This window comes from Sciurus carolinensis, chromosome 7 (genome assembly GCF_902686445.1).
Source record: "Sciurus carolinensis chromosome 7, mSciCar1.2, whole genome shotgun sequence".
NCBI classification, from domain to species: Eukaryota; Metazoa; Chordata; class Mammalia; order Rodentia; family Sciuridae; genus Sciurus; species Sciurus carolinensis.
The window spans coordinates 139,164,106-139,180,094 of record NC_062219.1 but is presented as its reverse complement, the minus strand read 5'-3'; the positions used below and the strand labels follow the sequence as shown (position 1 = coordinate 139,180,094).

Below are 15,989 nucleotides of genomic sequence, written 5' to 3'. Positions count from 1 at the left end.
CTGTGTTACCGAGCTCTCCTCTGTATTTGAAGCTGTTAACCACCCCTCCCTCTTCTCAAGGCTCCTGTTTTCCTCCTACCTCCTCAGTGTCTTTGGCAGACCCAGTCCTGGGCCTTCTCTCTCCTCTGTACCCTGATCCAGCCATTTCATCTCCATCCATTGCTTTAGTTATTTGGAACATACCGAGTCTTTCCCTACCCACTCCTTTCCTTCAGTTCTCAACCAACACCTACTCAACTGCCCTCCCCGCAGATACTTCCAACTCATAACCAGAGCATGACTAAAATTATAACCTCCCCCCCTGCCTGGTGTGGGGCTTCCAGAGCTCCCCCTCTCAGTGAAGAGCTCGCTCTCTCTCCCAGGTCTGCAAACCATGCATCAGGCTGTCCACGTGCCTTGCATCTGATCTGCTGCCACATCCTGCTAAATCTCTCTCAGATTCATTCACTTTCCTATTTTCCCACTACCGTTGAAGACACCATCACTCCCTGCCCCGACCCCTGTCAGCTATTAAAACAGCTTCTTAAAGGGGCACCCTGACCTCTCCATCCCCTCCGTCCTGTGCTCTCCACACCAAACCACAGTAGTCTTTTTCCAAATGCATTTTTGGTCACACCCACCACCACTCCCCCGGCCCCAGTCACTTACATGGTTTCATAACTTCCTGTTACTATTTACACATGAAAATCCCAAACACAGCCTATAAGACTTCACACTTGCTGCGCCATCTTCCAGTTCTCCAAAAGCAACACGCTCCTGGCTGACATAGGGCTTCGAGCACCGCATATTCTAGAACACCTTCCCCGGGCTCCCAGTCTTAACCACCAGCTTTTGCTCCTTTAAATGAAGTTTTTCATTATATCAGAACTACAACTATTTGGTTGATACCCATGTCTTTTTTTTATTTAACTGCAACCCCACACACAGTATCTGACACTTGACAGGCACTTGATGAACGGTTAAATAAATCAAAGAAGGAGAGGCTTGGTTAAATAATGTGCTAAGCCAATAGTGTGATTCAGAACCGGGTCTACCAAATGCAGAAGGCCATGTTCTTTCCCCTGCACATACTGCCTCCCACAGCGAGTACTCCCTATGTGCTTATTGAAGCCTACTCTGTAAAACACACTGAGAACAGACTAGCTCGCTACGTGTTGGACCACATCACCAAAGAACATCCTTGAAGTTGAGAGACAGCAGCAAGTCCATGTATGAGGGAGTATGGATTTTGCCACTTACTAGCTATATAAACTTCAGCACAATACTTAATTTTCTGTACCTCAGTTTCCTCATCTGTAAAGTGGCAAAGTAACGGGAGTACCACTTAAGTATCCCTCATCTGAAAAACCTGGAACTATAAATGTTTCAGATGTTTTTTGGATTTGGGGATATTTTCATAGACTTTCCTGGTTCAGCATCTCTAATCTAAAAATTTTACATGCTCCAAAACCTGGAAAACTTGAGTTTTGTGTCAGGACTTTAAAAATTTTGGATTTTTGGACCTTTTTTGTACTTACAGAAATTTGGTGAGAATTATATACAGTGCAAATAGTTACTTGATTATTGAATACTCAGCATTCAACAAAGGGAGCCAGAAGTAACTGCAGAAATAGCTTTAATAATGTCATCATGACAAATAAAAGATGGTAACACAAAGCATTGTACTGTTTGGGGATTAGAAAGTTCCCAAAAGTTACAGGTTAAAAAATAGAATCCTCTTGCTCACTGCTAACAAATAGCCATCGATCCCTTTGTGCCATCTTGGGGGCACAAAGAAGAACCTGGATTAATTCAAGGATTAAGGAAAGCAAAGAGTTTGAAGGATCTTCCTTACTTTTTAAAAAGAATTAGAAGTGTCATTGTGGCAAGAAAGCAGTCTGGAACCAGCAACACGCACCAGCAGATGGAGAATTAAATTGGTCTCAGAAACACAAGTGTGAGGACATCATGGTTCCCTAGAAAAATCCCGAGTAAATTAGCACTACAGGTAAGTGGAAGAAGACAGAAATAAACGGCTGGGTGTGCACTAGCGAGGTTCTCCTTAGTGCAAATACATACTCAACCACACATGGCCCATGGAGTAAGGTAGAGTGAGGTGAATCAGAGCCACAAATCAGCTCTAAAAGGTGGCCTGTGGTGGAGGGCAGAAAGACCATCTGCACCCAAACACTCACCAGACACCACAAAGACACAGCCAGCCCCCAGGCGGGGCCCGTAAAAGGTGCTTCTTACTAATCCCTTCTCGACCTCAGAGGGCGTCTCTTTGCTATTTCAGTACCATCTCTTTCCCCACTTTGGTTTTCTCATCTCTAAAATGAGCCTAATGGCCTCACGAGAGCATGGAGCAGATGAATGGAAGAGTATACCTGAGAACACTTGGGAACCTATAAAACTCTGTGTAAGAGCATGACTTTTTATAGCCGTCTTTATGAGTGTAGCATTTGCAAATTAAAATCTCATTAGTGATAATTCCCCCCAGTTGAGATGGTTAATGTGAGCGTCCACCAGGGGGTACCATGGTCACCTGGCATTTCAGTGACACATCAGGTTTCTGAGGCACCCACTCCAATACCTGCTGGGCTAGCCCCTGGCCACAAGGCAAGCACCAGTCTTCTTACTTAGTTCCTTAGGGAGACCCGAAGGGATCTACAGCTGGCCAGACAGGGTTAGGGTGTGACTCAGTGGTAGAGCACTTACCTAGCAGATATGAGGCTGGGGGTTCCATCCCCAACACCACAAAATAAAAACACAACAAACAACAAAAGACCTTGCCAAGATGACCCATCCACTAGTCCTGGAGCCAGATAACAGTACTCTCCCAAGCTGCACAGCTGTATGGCCTGCCTATTGCAACCCTAAAATCACAAACACAGGTGGCCCTCCATATCTGTGGGTTCCCCACCCAGAGTCAACCACAGAATAGGGGTAAAATATTGGGAAAAAAATTGCATGTGTACTGAACATATTTTTTCCTTGTCATTATTCCCTAAACAATACAGAATAGCAATTATTGACATAGTGTTTACATTATTATTAGGCATTATAAGTAATCTAGAAATGACAAAGTACACAGGAGGATGTCCACAGGTTAAATGCAGACACTCTGCCAGGGACTTGGGCATCTATGGATTCTGGTATCCACGGTGGGTCCTAGAACCAGTCCCCCATGGATACTAAGGGTGACTGTATTTGGGTTTTGTTTTTTTTTTTATTTTTCATTTTTGGTTGATTTTTTTTTTTTTTTTTTTTGGTGGGGGTGCATACTGGGGATTGAACTCAGGGGCACTCAGCTACTGAGCCACATCCCCAGCTCTATTTTGTATTTTATTTAGAGACAGGGTCTCATTGGTTGCTTAGTGCCTGGCTTTTGCTAAGGTTGGCTTTGAACTCACGATCCTCCTGCCTCAGCCTCCTGAGTGGCTGGGATTACAGGCATGCACCACCACACCCAACTGGGTGAACATATTTGAGTAACTACATGATGGAGGAACTAGATATGAACTTGGAGGGGGACAAAAAAGAAGTTAGTGCCTGTCCTCAGAGAGTACAAAATCTTGTGAGAGAAATTAAGACATGAATACAGAAGAAAACAATCAGTAAGGCCAGAGGATGACTAACACTAAATAACTAATGGAGGTAATAGGAAGGAGAGGTAATGGCCCCTCAAATGGATCAGATAAAGGCCAGATGGCATCAGTGGGCGTCAGGGTCCCAAACCTAAGTCAAGTTCTGCCACCAACTTAGTGACTTTGGGAAAGTCACTTTGAAGAACAGTGGAAGGGTAAGACAAGATCATCTCAAACTCTTTTCTAAGTCTGAAACCCTAAGGTGATACCAACTGTTCCAATTTCCCCACTTCCTTCAAGTCTATCTGGAGAGACAGATCTTAAAATCTGAGAAGTTCACAGCCACTGAAATGATGTCTAGGAAGAGCTCCATGTTCACTTACTTAAAGAGAAGCAAATTCCTCTGGGGCCAGACAGGGCATTTGGAGACCCAAAACACCTGGACTTGGCCAGGGCTGGCTGTGGGGCCTTCAGCAAGGCACCGAACTTCTTTAAAGCCTCAATGCCTCAGGCTCCTGATCTATAAAATGGACATAATTGCAACTGCATCAAGGATTGAAGAAATCAAACTGGCACGCACACTTAAAGAACAGGGTATAACACTGAGTGCATAGCAAGCACCCGGTACGTGCTAGGTATTAGGAATGCTTATATTTTCAAGTTACGCATTTTTATCTACATACTGAATGAACACCCAAAAATGCAAATTTCAAAATGCTCTGAAATCTAAAACTTTTTTTTTTTTTTTTTCTGCAGTACCAGGGATTGAGCCCAGGGGTGCTCTACCACTGAGCTGCATTCCCAGCCATTTTTAAAAAAATTTTTTTAACTTTAAAACAGGATCTCCCTGAGTTGCCAAGGCTGGCCTTGAACTTGCCATCCTCCTTTCTCAGCTTCCTGAGTCTGAGAACAAAATCCAAAACTTTCTGATGCTCAGAAGATTTCAGATTAAAGACTCAGGGTATAGCTCAATGGTAGAGTGCTTGCCTAGTACATGCAAGGTCCTGGGTTCTATCCCGAGCACACACAAAAAAAAAATCATTTGGAGCAACCTGTAAAGTCTATGCAAATATTCCAAAATCTGAACCAGTACTGGTCCCAAGCATTTTGGATGAGGCTACTCCAACAGCCATGTGCTTTTATTTGATGTATTGCCACTGCTTTGAGATGAGGATACTAAGAGACGTGACAAGACTTCTATTATACATCTCTTCCCACAAAGGTTCATATTGTGCTCTAATGATCAGTCAGTAAACAGTCATTTAAAATAGTTTCCAAATGTCACGTTTGTCCTCCCTAAGGAGATGTACCTCTGATGGAGAGGATGTAACCAGACTTCTAAACTAACAGGTAATGCCCCTTATATAAAACTTGCTAGTACTCATTTTGGGAAGAGAGGGAAAAAAATAAAATAAAAACACCAGAAGGTCAATGTTGTCACTACTTACCAGTCTTTAAGCCAAAGAAAATACCAACCAACTAATGTATGCGCTGCGTCTCGGGCAGGGCCCTGAAGAGTGTTTAGAAGAGTCACCCCAGCCCCTTAAGCAAGCAACCTCTGGGAAAGGTCCCTCCCAAAATGGTTACAGCTCCAAATATAAAGATTTGTTTGCACAGAGGACTAATTTGGTAGTTTGATGTGTTTACCAGGGTTTTATACTTTATGCTTTACTTTCAGCTTTTTCTCCCTTGTTTGTTTATTTTTTAAAAAAGAATGATGCCAGAAAGATAGAGGTCTTCATTCAGTTTGTGTGTTTGTTTTAATGTTCACCTGAGTTCCTCCCACCGATCCCCAGGCCCGCCCTCCTGCCTCCCTTCCCGGAGCTGCAAACGCCAGAGGTCTTCTAAGAAACGGGGCACTTCCTTTTCACCCAACTGGCCTTAAGAATTTGATTTCCTCTGCATCATTCATTTTGCCAGTACATGCACTGAAGCTAGAGAGGGGACACTCTTATTTGGCACATAGTTCTGTGGAGGAAGAAGATGCTCTTGGTAAAGCAAGAATTCATGCAGTACTTATATCATTTGGAAAGCCACAGTGAATAAACTGTGTCCGGGCCCCTCTCTCTTGCCTCCACGGCTGCCTGTTTGAAGTCCGGACATGTGGGCATGTGTGATGCATGCACATATTAAGTGTTGATGGTCTTGACAGCTGAGATGCAAATGAGAGACACCATCAGGAACCCAGGGTGGGGGGCTGGGGAGATAGCTCAGTCGGTAGAGTGCTTGCCTTATAAGCACAAGGCCCTGGGTTCGATCCCCAGCACCCCCCAAAAAAAAGGAACCCAGGGTGGACCTGGCCCCCTCAGCCAGGTCTTCTGACTTCCTTCACTGCACCACGTCCAGGGACCCAGAAGTCACCTCTAATTCCATGAGCAACCGTCTAGTGGAAGACTTCCTTCTTTGATCAAGCCATATGAACTTCACTTCCCTGAGGGAATCCCTCAGGGGAGGCTGTAAGACCCACACCATGGACAATTCCTCAGAATAACCCCCCATATACTGTGCTAATGTGGATGCCTGATCTTCAATGAGAAAATTTGGAACTAGATATTCCAGAGGCAGCCAGACTGTTTTCCTAAGGACTCAACTCACCCTACTCTATTTTAGTTTAGCCTATAACAAATAAAACCTATAACAATAAAAATGTTAACGTATCCATTATCTAAAAATAACACCCTTTAAAAAAAATTTTTTTTTAAATTTTAAAGGTCAAAATGTTAACTCTTGACAGCCACCTATAGTAAAGTTGGAGAATGAGACATCGGAGCAGGTTTTGGGGAATAGGCAACTGAGGAAACAACCCTAGTGACTAGATGGTTGACTGACACCAAGAACGTCTTCACCCTGGAAGACAGGCTGTCGGGAGGAGGTGAGCTGTCGATGTAAGATGGACAGGTTCCTCAGTCACTACCCTTTTCCTAAGACCCAAGAAAGAAGTTTACCAGCCTACTGAGCTTCATGTTACTCTTCTGTTAATTTCTCTTTTATTATAGGTCGAGTATCCCTTATCTGAAGAATTTGGGACCAGCAGTGTTTTGGACTTTTTTAAATTTTGTAATATTTGCCTACAATGGATCACTTTCTAATCTGCAAGTTCAAAATATGAAACGTTCCGAACTCCAAAATCATCTTGAGTGTCATGTTGGCACACAAGAAGTGTCAGATTTTGGACTTCAGATTTTCAGATTATAGGTGCTCAATCTGTACATCAAACTTTCTGCACAATTTCTTTAAATGTTTCAGTCCAGGATCAACTGGTGAAAGCTCATAAACCAAAGTGAGAGAACCAGGGGAAGGAAGGCAGTGCTAGAAATTCAATGTTCTTCATGTATCACTGAGGTAACTGTCTCAACGACTAAATTCTTTAGGTATGACTTTGAATTTTGCTTAATTGTCTTGGGTAATCACCCCTAAAATGTAAAACCATCTCCAAGTGTCGTAAAACTTACCTTCATTTCCTCCCCAGGTCAAATAACAAATTAAGGGCATTATCTAGAGTTGTTTTAAAAATGTAGAAAGTATTGCAATTGAAGTGCTATTTCATCCCAACATCAACAGAATGAATGCATAGCAACTTTATCAGAAATAAATAGAATTTCTCTTAAAAGATGACATAATGATGCATTCTTCGCTGCCTCAGATGTTTCATTCCGGAATCACAGACTTTAAATACTGAACTAAGTCTTTGGAAGGGAAACTGAATCAGAGCTGAACTTGCCTCAGTCCTGTAACTGGGGACATAAACTAGTCTCTTGACAACCACCAGCAGTCTCATAGGAAGAGGAACACCTCTTCCTCAAGTTAGTTGTGCTCATTAAGACATAACTTCAAATGTTACTTTTTTTACAGTAAAATAAACAGACGTATTGTTGACAAAAAACAATATCTGCACGATGCTATGAGGAATGCAAGAGATCCAGTATGTGAGCGGTTGGCACAATCCTGGAGGCAGTTGTGGGTATTCTGGACCTTTCCAGAATACAAACTTGGTCTCCAGAGCCTCAGGAGCTGCTTGCCCTACTACCCTCAAATTTCCCCTCCAAGGTCTTCTTTGGAGCACGTGTTATGATTTAGAGATCACCAGCTGAGTCAAACGCCCACAGTTCCTTTAACATGTCATGCATTATCTAGATATTCCGGTGAACTTCCACTTTTTTCCATGATACATCCGTGTTTGTTTTAATAAAGGAATAATGCCTTGAGATCTTTATCAGTGAGGAAAATCGGGGGCCCAGGGACATGTGCTGTGTTGACCCTTGATGCCTTAGGAACTGCTGTGTTTTCAAAGTCCCCACCAGAACTCAAGTTGAATGAATTCCCATTGTAAGGTGAGAAAACAGAGTAGAAACTTAACCCAAGCATGGTATCTAGAGGTGGGACCCTTGGGAGTAACTAAGGTTAACACTCCATAAGAGTGGGGCCACAATCCAATGGGACAGTGGCTTTATGAGAAGAGGAAGAGCCTGAACTAGGACCATGTGATGCCCTGCACTGCCACAGGACTGTGCTGAATCCCCACCGGCAAGAAGGAGCTCACCAGATATGGCCACCAGACTTTGAACACCTTGAGGGCCACGAGGCAAGTAAACCTTTATTCTTTTTAAAATACTCAGTCTGTGGTATTCAGTCATAGCAACAGAAAATGGAATAAGACAAGAGCCCTCCAAGGATAAGGTGCCCCACTGAAGCAGGTGGAAGGTACCCTAGACTGGAAGGTAGAGGACTTGGGCCTCATTCCCGCCGCTGGCCAGCTGTGGCCCCACTAAAAATTCCCACCACCTCCAAAGCATTCTGATTAGAGTCACACCTCCACCCTGCTCCCTGCTCCTCTTGGAGCCCTCTCCGATTCTCAAAGCCATTAGCATTGACTGACTGGACCTATTTTGCTATTTTGTTCCTTCCTTCTGGTTTTTATAACCCTAGAGCTAGTGTTAGGAATTTCACATGCCACTTAATGTGAAAAGACTTTAAGTCTCGCAGTCAATAAATCTTTTCAAATGTTTGGAATCCTGTTTTGAAAAAAGAAAAGTATAATCTCTATTAATGCAGCCCCTGCAGCTTTTCAGCACACATTCTGGAAAATGGCAAGTGGGGATAACTGTTCAGGCCCCACACACTGGCGCTGCTCTCTCCACCTTGTCGCTGCAGGCACCAGGCGCAGGTTGTGATTTCCCAGGTGGCCAAACCGAGGAAAGCAGAGTTGAGAAAAGGGATGTGGACTGCTCATCTTGCGACGACCCCTGGACCTGTCTCTCACTGTTATCAAGGCAACGACAGCGGCGGAATTATTCCTCCACCTTCGGTGCCCTCCAAGTGCCCGGTGAAACTCAGAACAGCTCTAGGAGCCAGGATGCTTTTCCTGGATCCATGCCCTGTTAGGATGTGCCCTAAGAAATACCAGTTGGCATTTCCCTTTTATCTAGTCCTCTGACCTAAGGACCAAGAGCTTTACCTCTCCTGCTTCCCCTGGCACAGTGCCCAGCACATAAAACACACTCAGTAAGTATCTGCCGAGAACAGAGTGAATCAAAGTGGGCCCTTCCACACTTTGTACATAATTCTGACTTGGCCTCCCAGCGATTATGGTAAAAATCCATCACAGAGGCACTTCTCTCCCGGGATCTCAGACTCTTGGTTCATGAGCGTAACAAGGAATAAATATCCCCCCAGGATCAGGAGAAAGCACAAAGGTTGCACTGCACATTATTCTTTGGGGGCCACATGGTGGATTTAGGCCAACTTCAACATTTCTAAGGTACAGCCTGAACTCAAACTCAGTGGGGACTCTTCTGTCATCAGCGTGTGATGGGTGGGGGTGGCATCAGAAAAACCTGAATTCAACAGGCGCAGGGAGACATCTTACCATCTCATTTATGTGCAAAGGGTCTACCCAACAGCCCACCCAAGAATAAATCAGTCAACCCACACGATTAGAATGGCAGCCACCAGGGTCAGTAATAAATACAGACTGAGACATTTAAAGCCAGAAAGGAATCCAGAATGATCCATTCAACCCCCATCATTCAACAAATGAGAACGCCAAGGCCAAGAGTTATTAAGTAACACACTGAAGGTTTAGGATTTCAGAGCTAAGACTCGAAAGAGCTGTCTGTGTCCAAGTCTGATGTGTTTCCTAACACAGCACTCTGCTCCGGCTCTGCTCAAACCGGCAACCTGCCGCTAACACTTTCATACAAATGTTGTGAAGCAGTTTGAAGAAATTCTTGGACGTGTGCACCCGCATTCTTTCAAGTTGTCAGAGTACCCAGCAGAGAACAGCAGCAGAGCTCTGTGCAACCTACCCGACCACAAGACACAGTTACTGATTATTCACATCCTGCTGCAATTACTCACTGCCACCCAGACATCAGTGCCACTTTGCGAAGTGATAACATCAGCACCTGCCTCATTCCTGTCTTCATACCAAATTATTACCCAAAATAAAAATCAAAACAAAACTATATGAGCAGTTTCACTAATGCGGCTTGAGGAAGGCAAAGTAGCAAAAAACATACCCCTGGGTTCCTGCTTTATGGATGTCACATGGCACAGACACTAGCCTGGGTCTTTGTGTGGATTCTAGTTCTTTCCCCCAATACTTGGGAAATGCCTTTCTCGTGATGGAATAGATGGGAAGGTGGATGCAGCTTCAGGTTGGGCTATTGCAACTGCTTTAAATTCTTTCACCCAATGAGTTCAAACCATTTCAAAGACTTCACAGCTTTTGGGAAAGTCTGAACTTATCTCAGAGTTTTAAAGTGTGTGTGTGTGTGTGTGTGTGTCTGTGTGAAACAAAGAATGGAAGAAGGCAGGAAGAAAGCAGGGGAAAAGGAGAGGAGGGAAGGTGAGAACGGTCCCAAAAGCACCCATGCCCACTTGCCTTGCAATCCCAGTAGGGAGAATATGTAGGTACCACAATGCAGTGCCTAGTCTGTATCATTCAGAGTCTGCAGATAACAAAACCCAACCTAGTGGGCTGGAGGTGTGGCTCAGTGGTCAAGCCCTTGCCTAGCACATGTGAAGTCCTAGGTTTGATCTCTAGCACCACAAAACCCCAAACTTGAGATAGAAAGGATCTTTTACATAAATGCTATGCATAAATTAAAAAACTGTGCATGTATTTGTTCTGTGCACCTGTCTCCTCAAAAAAAAAAAAAAAAAAGTCTCAAATTCTTTGAGGCATGGATACAAACTTATCCTTATATCTCCATCCATCCCAGAAACATATATGATCTAGGTTTTTGGAATTCTCTCATCTATGCCTGTCATATAATTGAACAATTCAAAAGGATGCAGAAGCAGGGACTTATCAGTCAAATACACAGCATTCCTGAAAGAATGTGTCTTAATTTCCTTTCCTACCCTGATGAGCTGTTGACTATACAGAAAATTTCAGCCACTGTATCTCAAGTTCTTAAACTGCAGAGAAAGTTCAAAGCAGCCAGGTCCCTATTCCCTCTTCTCTGGTCCCCACCTGGTGCTCTGCAGTAGCCCAGAAGTTTCAAGAAACCAGGAGACCAGGCTCCAGGTTCTCCCTACTCCAGCCTAGAAAGGATCTTAATTTAGGCAACTGGATTTTTACCAAATCACAGGAAGTACTAGAGACACAGACTTGAGGCTGGTCCTCCATTAGCCGTGCCCAGAACAACACTCCAGAAGTGACCTCCTCAAGGAACCATGCCCCGAATAGTGTGGAAACCACTGACCTGGCACTGACCCCAGGATCACATGCCATCTTGGGCACAATCAGGGAAACAGGATGCTGATGCTGAGTTCACAAGATCAGCACCACCAGCATGTGGATGCCTCAAGCACCTGCCTTTCCCCCACTCTCCAAGGTCATTCCGACTTCAACTCTTCCACAAGCACCTCTGATTGGAGAAGTGTGATCATACCAAGAGCTGGAACTGACTGGAGTTGGGCTCAGGTAATGGCACCAGGAGGGTGGCGCAATGCAGAAGCCGATTTACTGCACCTGCTGTATCCAGAGACCAGAGAGCATTCCAACCACAGGGCAATGCCTTGGCAGGCAGGGAGCAGGAAGTCCCATCTCACTCTGAATCATGCCCATTCTAGAGAATCCCAGAGTGAGTCCAAGTCCTCTTCTCCACAAAACAAGTATACCAGCTGCCTTGCCTATCACCCCAACCATGCTACTCTTCCCAGAAGTCTCATGACAATGCCAGCAACTGTCCTCAGTTGTATGTAGTGTCCCTCTCCACTTCCTCTAAATACTGACACTTCCCTAATCTTGCTTCTGAGATAGATCCTGCGTATTCTGTGTTAGTCAGCTTTCCGTCACTGTTAGAAAATGCCTGAGAAAGATCAACCTAAAAAGAGGAATGGTTGAGTTTTGGCTCACAGTTTCAGTTTTCAGTCCATGGTACTTGGTTCAGTTGTTTTTTAGACTATACACTGAGGCAGAACATCACAGAGGAAGCATGTAGTAAAGTTGCTCACCGCATGGCAACCAAGAAGCAGAGAGATTTGGCCACAAAACCCCTCCCCCAAAACCCATTAAGCTATGAAGCCAGTAATTGATTACCCATTCATGAGTTCAGAACCCTTGTGATTCAATCACCTCCCAAAGACCTCACCTCTAAACACTACTATCCCGGGGACCAAGTCTTCAGTACACAAATTTTGGGGGGACATTTAGGATCCAAACCATAATATCTCCCTTTTCAGAATTCCTAGGAATCCCCATTTGTCCTCAAAATGAATTCCTTCACCAAGTGAGCTGGCAGCTCTTGGTTAATTTCAGTCAAAAGAAATGGGTGAAAATCCTGGCTCTGCCATTGACAGCCAAGGGAACCCCAAAGAGGTACTTCAGTAGGCTGGGCTTTAGTTTTCTAATATGTATGAGGATAATTCCAGACACTCAGGGATGATCAAAGATGAAATGTCCTCGCATGCCTGGTGGGCCAGGTTCGTGGCAGAGAATCAAATGTTCCTTCATTCTTTGACTGGGTTTTGCTCAGCACCTTTGGCCATCTCCCTCTCTTTCTTGCCATCATGTGCTTGGTGGCAACAAGTGACCAACCTGATATTCGCTGCCCGCCTCTCTGGACCTCTCCTACTGCCTGCAACTGAGCAATGAATGGCCTAGTTCACAGCCCCTTCCAGGTGCCTCCTTCAAGCCAGCTTTTCAACCACAGCGAGGCATAATCAGATGTAATAAAATATTTTTTGTTTACAAACAACTTACATTTTTAAGATAAATAAGAATTTGAAGTTGTCCCTATATTAGCACCAGTCTCACCCACCTGCTTGCATTTTGATATAATTACCTGGCTGGACAGGGAAGAGCTGGAAAGAGAGGAAGCAAATTGACAATGGACGGAACAGCATGCATGCCTCTTTGTCAAAAAACAAACAAACAAAAAGCAATGTCTAAGGGAACCTTGTTCTGGTCTGCAAGAGCCATTTCAGGTTGTACTACTAACCACCCCGTCCACTCCCCAAGCTGGCTCCGGACTAGCCTTCCCTTATGCTGAAATTATGTGGAGCCCTCTGGAAATATCAGAGGTGATGGTACAAAGCATTCAGGGCTCCTGACCACTTTGTACATTCCTAGGAAATTATTACCTCCTGGTAAATATGCTAGAACCCTAAAGCTCGAATAAGCCCCAAGAGAAGGCTCTCCCAAAGAGAGAAACGAAGGGAGAGAACCTGTCCCTAGACTCCAGCCTAAATATGAAGACCAAATGCAAGAAAGGAAACAAAGAGCAATTCCAACCAATCTACCCAGCTGTGTTGAAAAAGTCATAAGCACACGCATCAACTAAACCAGAAGGCTCACCTTGGAATTATCTATTATTTAAATTTCTAAGTCCTATGCTTAAGTTTAGCCATATTTAATCATATTTCCCTTTACCACTATCCATTATAAATCCTTTGGCCTTAGGAAACTTTTCTGCAACTCTCCAAATATACATACACGTGGATGGAAATAAACCACTCTGCCCCCTTTGAAGTCATTTCAATAATTTGCTATTCATTCTGAGAGTACGTTTATGCATGGTGTCGTGTGGCTTCCCCATCTTTCCCCTGTTCCTGATCTTGTCTGATTGGATATGCTCCGTGGCGACCCCCACGTTCCCCTGACTCCCTAGATCCCTGTCCAGTCACCTTCTCTAGAGACTGTGGTGAGTGAACCCTATTGATTCCAGATGTTGCCTATTCTTCTGTTCTTCCCTAATTCCCTCTGGAATACAGGAACTCCTCTGGCTTTGCCTAAAACACCATAATCAAGAGTAAAACTGGTTTTCCTGAGCTGACATCCATGTGGGTACAGAGATGCAGGGCAGAGGGAGGACCACGCTGGGGTTTTCCATGCACTACTCAGGAGTTTGCACGGTGGAAACTCCAGAAATGGCATCTGTTGGGCAAAATTCCACGACAACAGAACCCATTAGGTTGTACTGTGTATTTTTCTCTGTCGTTTTCCTGACTGTTAACATAGGAGCTATAGTGAAGAATCGCCTCTGAAGTAAAATTGCCTTTGGAAAATTAAATTTTAAAAAATCAACCCATAATGAATCCAGTTAAGACAAGCTAAGCCAACATAAAGAGATAGATTAGTTCCCAGGCCTGCAAAGCATGAGGGTAAGCAGATCAAGAGTTCCACAAAGTATAGAAAGAAAGAATGTGCTAATCAGCTGGGGAAGGGGGTGCCAGTCACCTGTTGGTCACTGGACCTTAGGAAGAGAGTCAGGAGATAATGACAGGGACCAGTTCTACCCAAGAACTGTTTAAAGTTAGGGAGAATTTACCTGGGAAATGCTGAGCAGAAATACCTGTTCTGTTAATCTTTGCTTGCCTTCTGGTTCTACCTTTGCCTAACTACCTCCCATGTAGGGAGCTGGCCAACAGCTGACTTCTGGATTTTACCAGCAGTAATGAACATTTACTATGTGTCACGTATACATTCGTTTTTCTGCAAACGTTTCACTTGGTTGACCAATATGAGTTTAAGCAGAATTAAATCCAAGAAGAGACAATGAAGCAAAAATAAAAATTGGAGTATAATAAAAGTCTTGGTGTCATTCCTGGTATGCAAAGACACAGTCTACTTGGTTATACCCAGTCTTGGCTTTCCAGTGAGCCCAGGAATCAAAAATTATCTCAAAGAATATCACTCAGTTCTCAGGAATTCTGAACAGCAATTGCTCTCAATAATGGCAAAACATTGTAAAAATCCTGATGGCCAGCACTCATTTCCAGAGATGGATCCACTTAATGCAGGGCAAGGATGGACTTTAGGATTTTTAAACCTCCCTCACTGATTCTTTTCAAGGCTGGGAATTCCAGCTATCATGGATTTTATGCTATTTCTACAAAGGAAATGAGCTCCCAAGCTCCCTTAATAATGGGGGTCACCTGGGGTAACTATTGAACATCACAGCTCCAGCCCCCTTCTCTAGAATTTGAGTTAATAAATCTGGAATGGGGCCCGGAATCTATAAGTTTACAAGTACCCCAGGTGATGTATATAATTAAACAGGCTCAGAAAACAGGGAGCATATTTAGGGAAGCGTATGGGTAATATCATAATCCACAGGAAAGTTATGTTGAGAATAATATTTCGAGTACACAAATTTGCATTCATTGATCCAGAATCTCTCCCTTTGAGTTTTGTTCCAGTTCCAACCTATGTCCAGAACTTAGATGACAGACAAAACATTAAGGGGACAAAAAAAAGACAAAAAATAAACTCATGTGCATGCACGCGCCCGCACACACACACACACACACATACACACACACACACACAAAATAACCCAGGTCTGAGAATTCCAGTCGGTACTCAGTGGGCCATAATGCCCAGGGAGAGGGGAACCATTGTTACATGTGGTTTCAATGCTTCCTTACTGGTTTTTTTTTTTCCACTATTATTTGAACCAAACCACCAGGACCTAGTATTTAACAATGATGTAAGCTACATTCGCATCACTGAATAAGCACTTAACTATCTATTCACTTGAAAGTATGTTCAACCACTTAAAAACAGGATGTGGCTGATTTTTTTCCCCTATTTTAAGTAAGTTTTATACTGTATTATTTAAACGGTTCCATGGCATTTTAAAATAAAGAAGGGCAGAAAACTTCCAAGCTCATTCTTTAAGTGGACTCTCTAAGGGGCCATATAACCCTGATGCCACAATTGGGCAAGCATAGGGAAAAAAATCAATCTCATTTAACTCTATCCAAAGATGCTAAATATTATTTATTAAAATAACTATATATGATGACTAGGGGTTTATTACTGGATGCAACAATGAGTCAACATTAGAAAATCTGTTTACATCAATCACTACTTTCAAGGATAACCATGGTCGCTATTATTTAACAGAGATCCTAGACAATGAAAGATGAGTTATGCATGTTAGAAAGAAAAACACCTTTATTTGTAAATAA

General features: G+C 43.6%; 1 protein-coding gene and 1 non-coding gene across 2 annotated transcripts in view; one reads left to right on the top strand and one right to left on the bottom strand.

The window, feature by feature from the left end:
* Positions 1–15,989, bottom strand: part of Bmp6 (bone morphogenetic protein 6) — a 157,281-nt gene that overhangs the window by 97,957 nt on the left and 43,335 nt on the right. The gene's annotated exons all lie outside the window — the stretch shown is intronic.
* On the top strand, positions 5,766–5,839 carry Trnai-uau (transfer RNA isoleucine (anticodon UAU)). The gene has a single exon. It is a non-coding gene; the product is annotated as a tRNA-Ile (tRNA).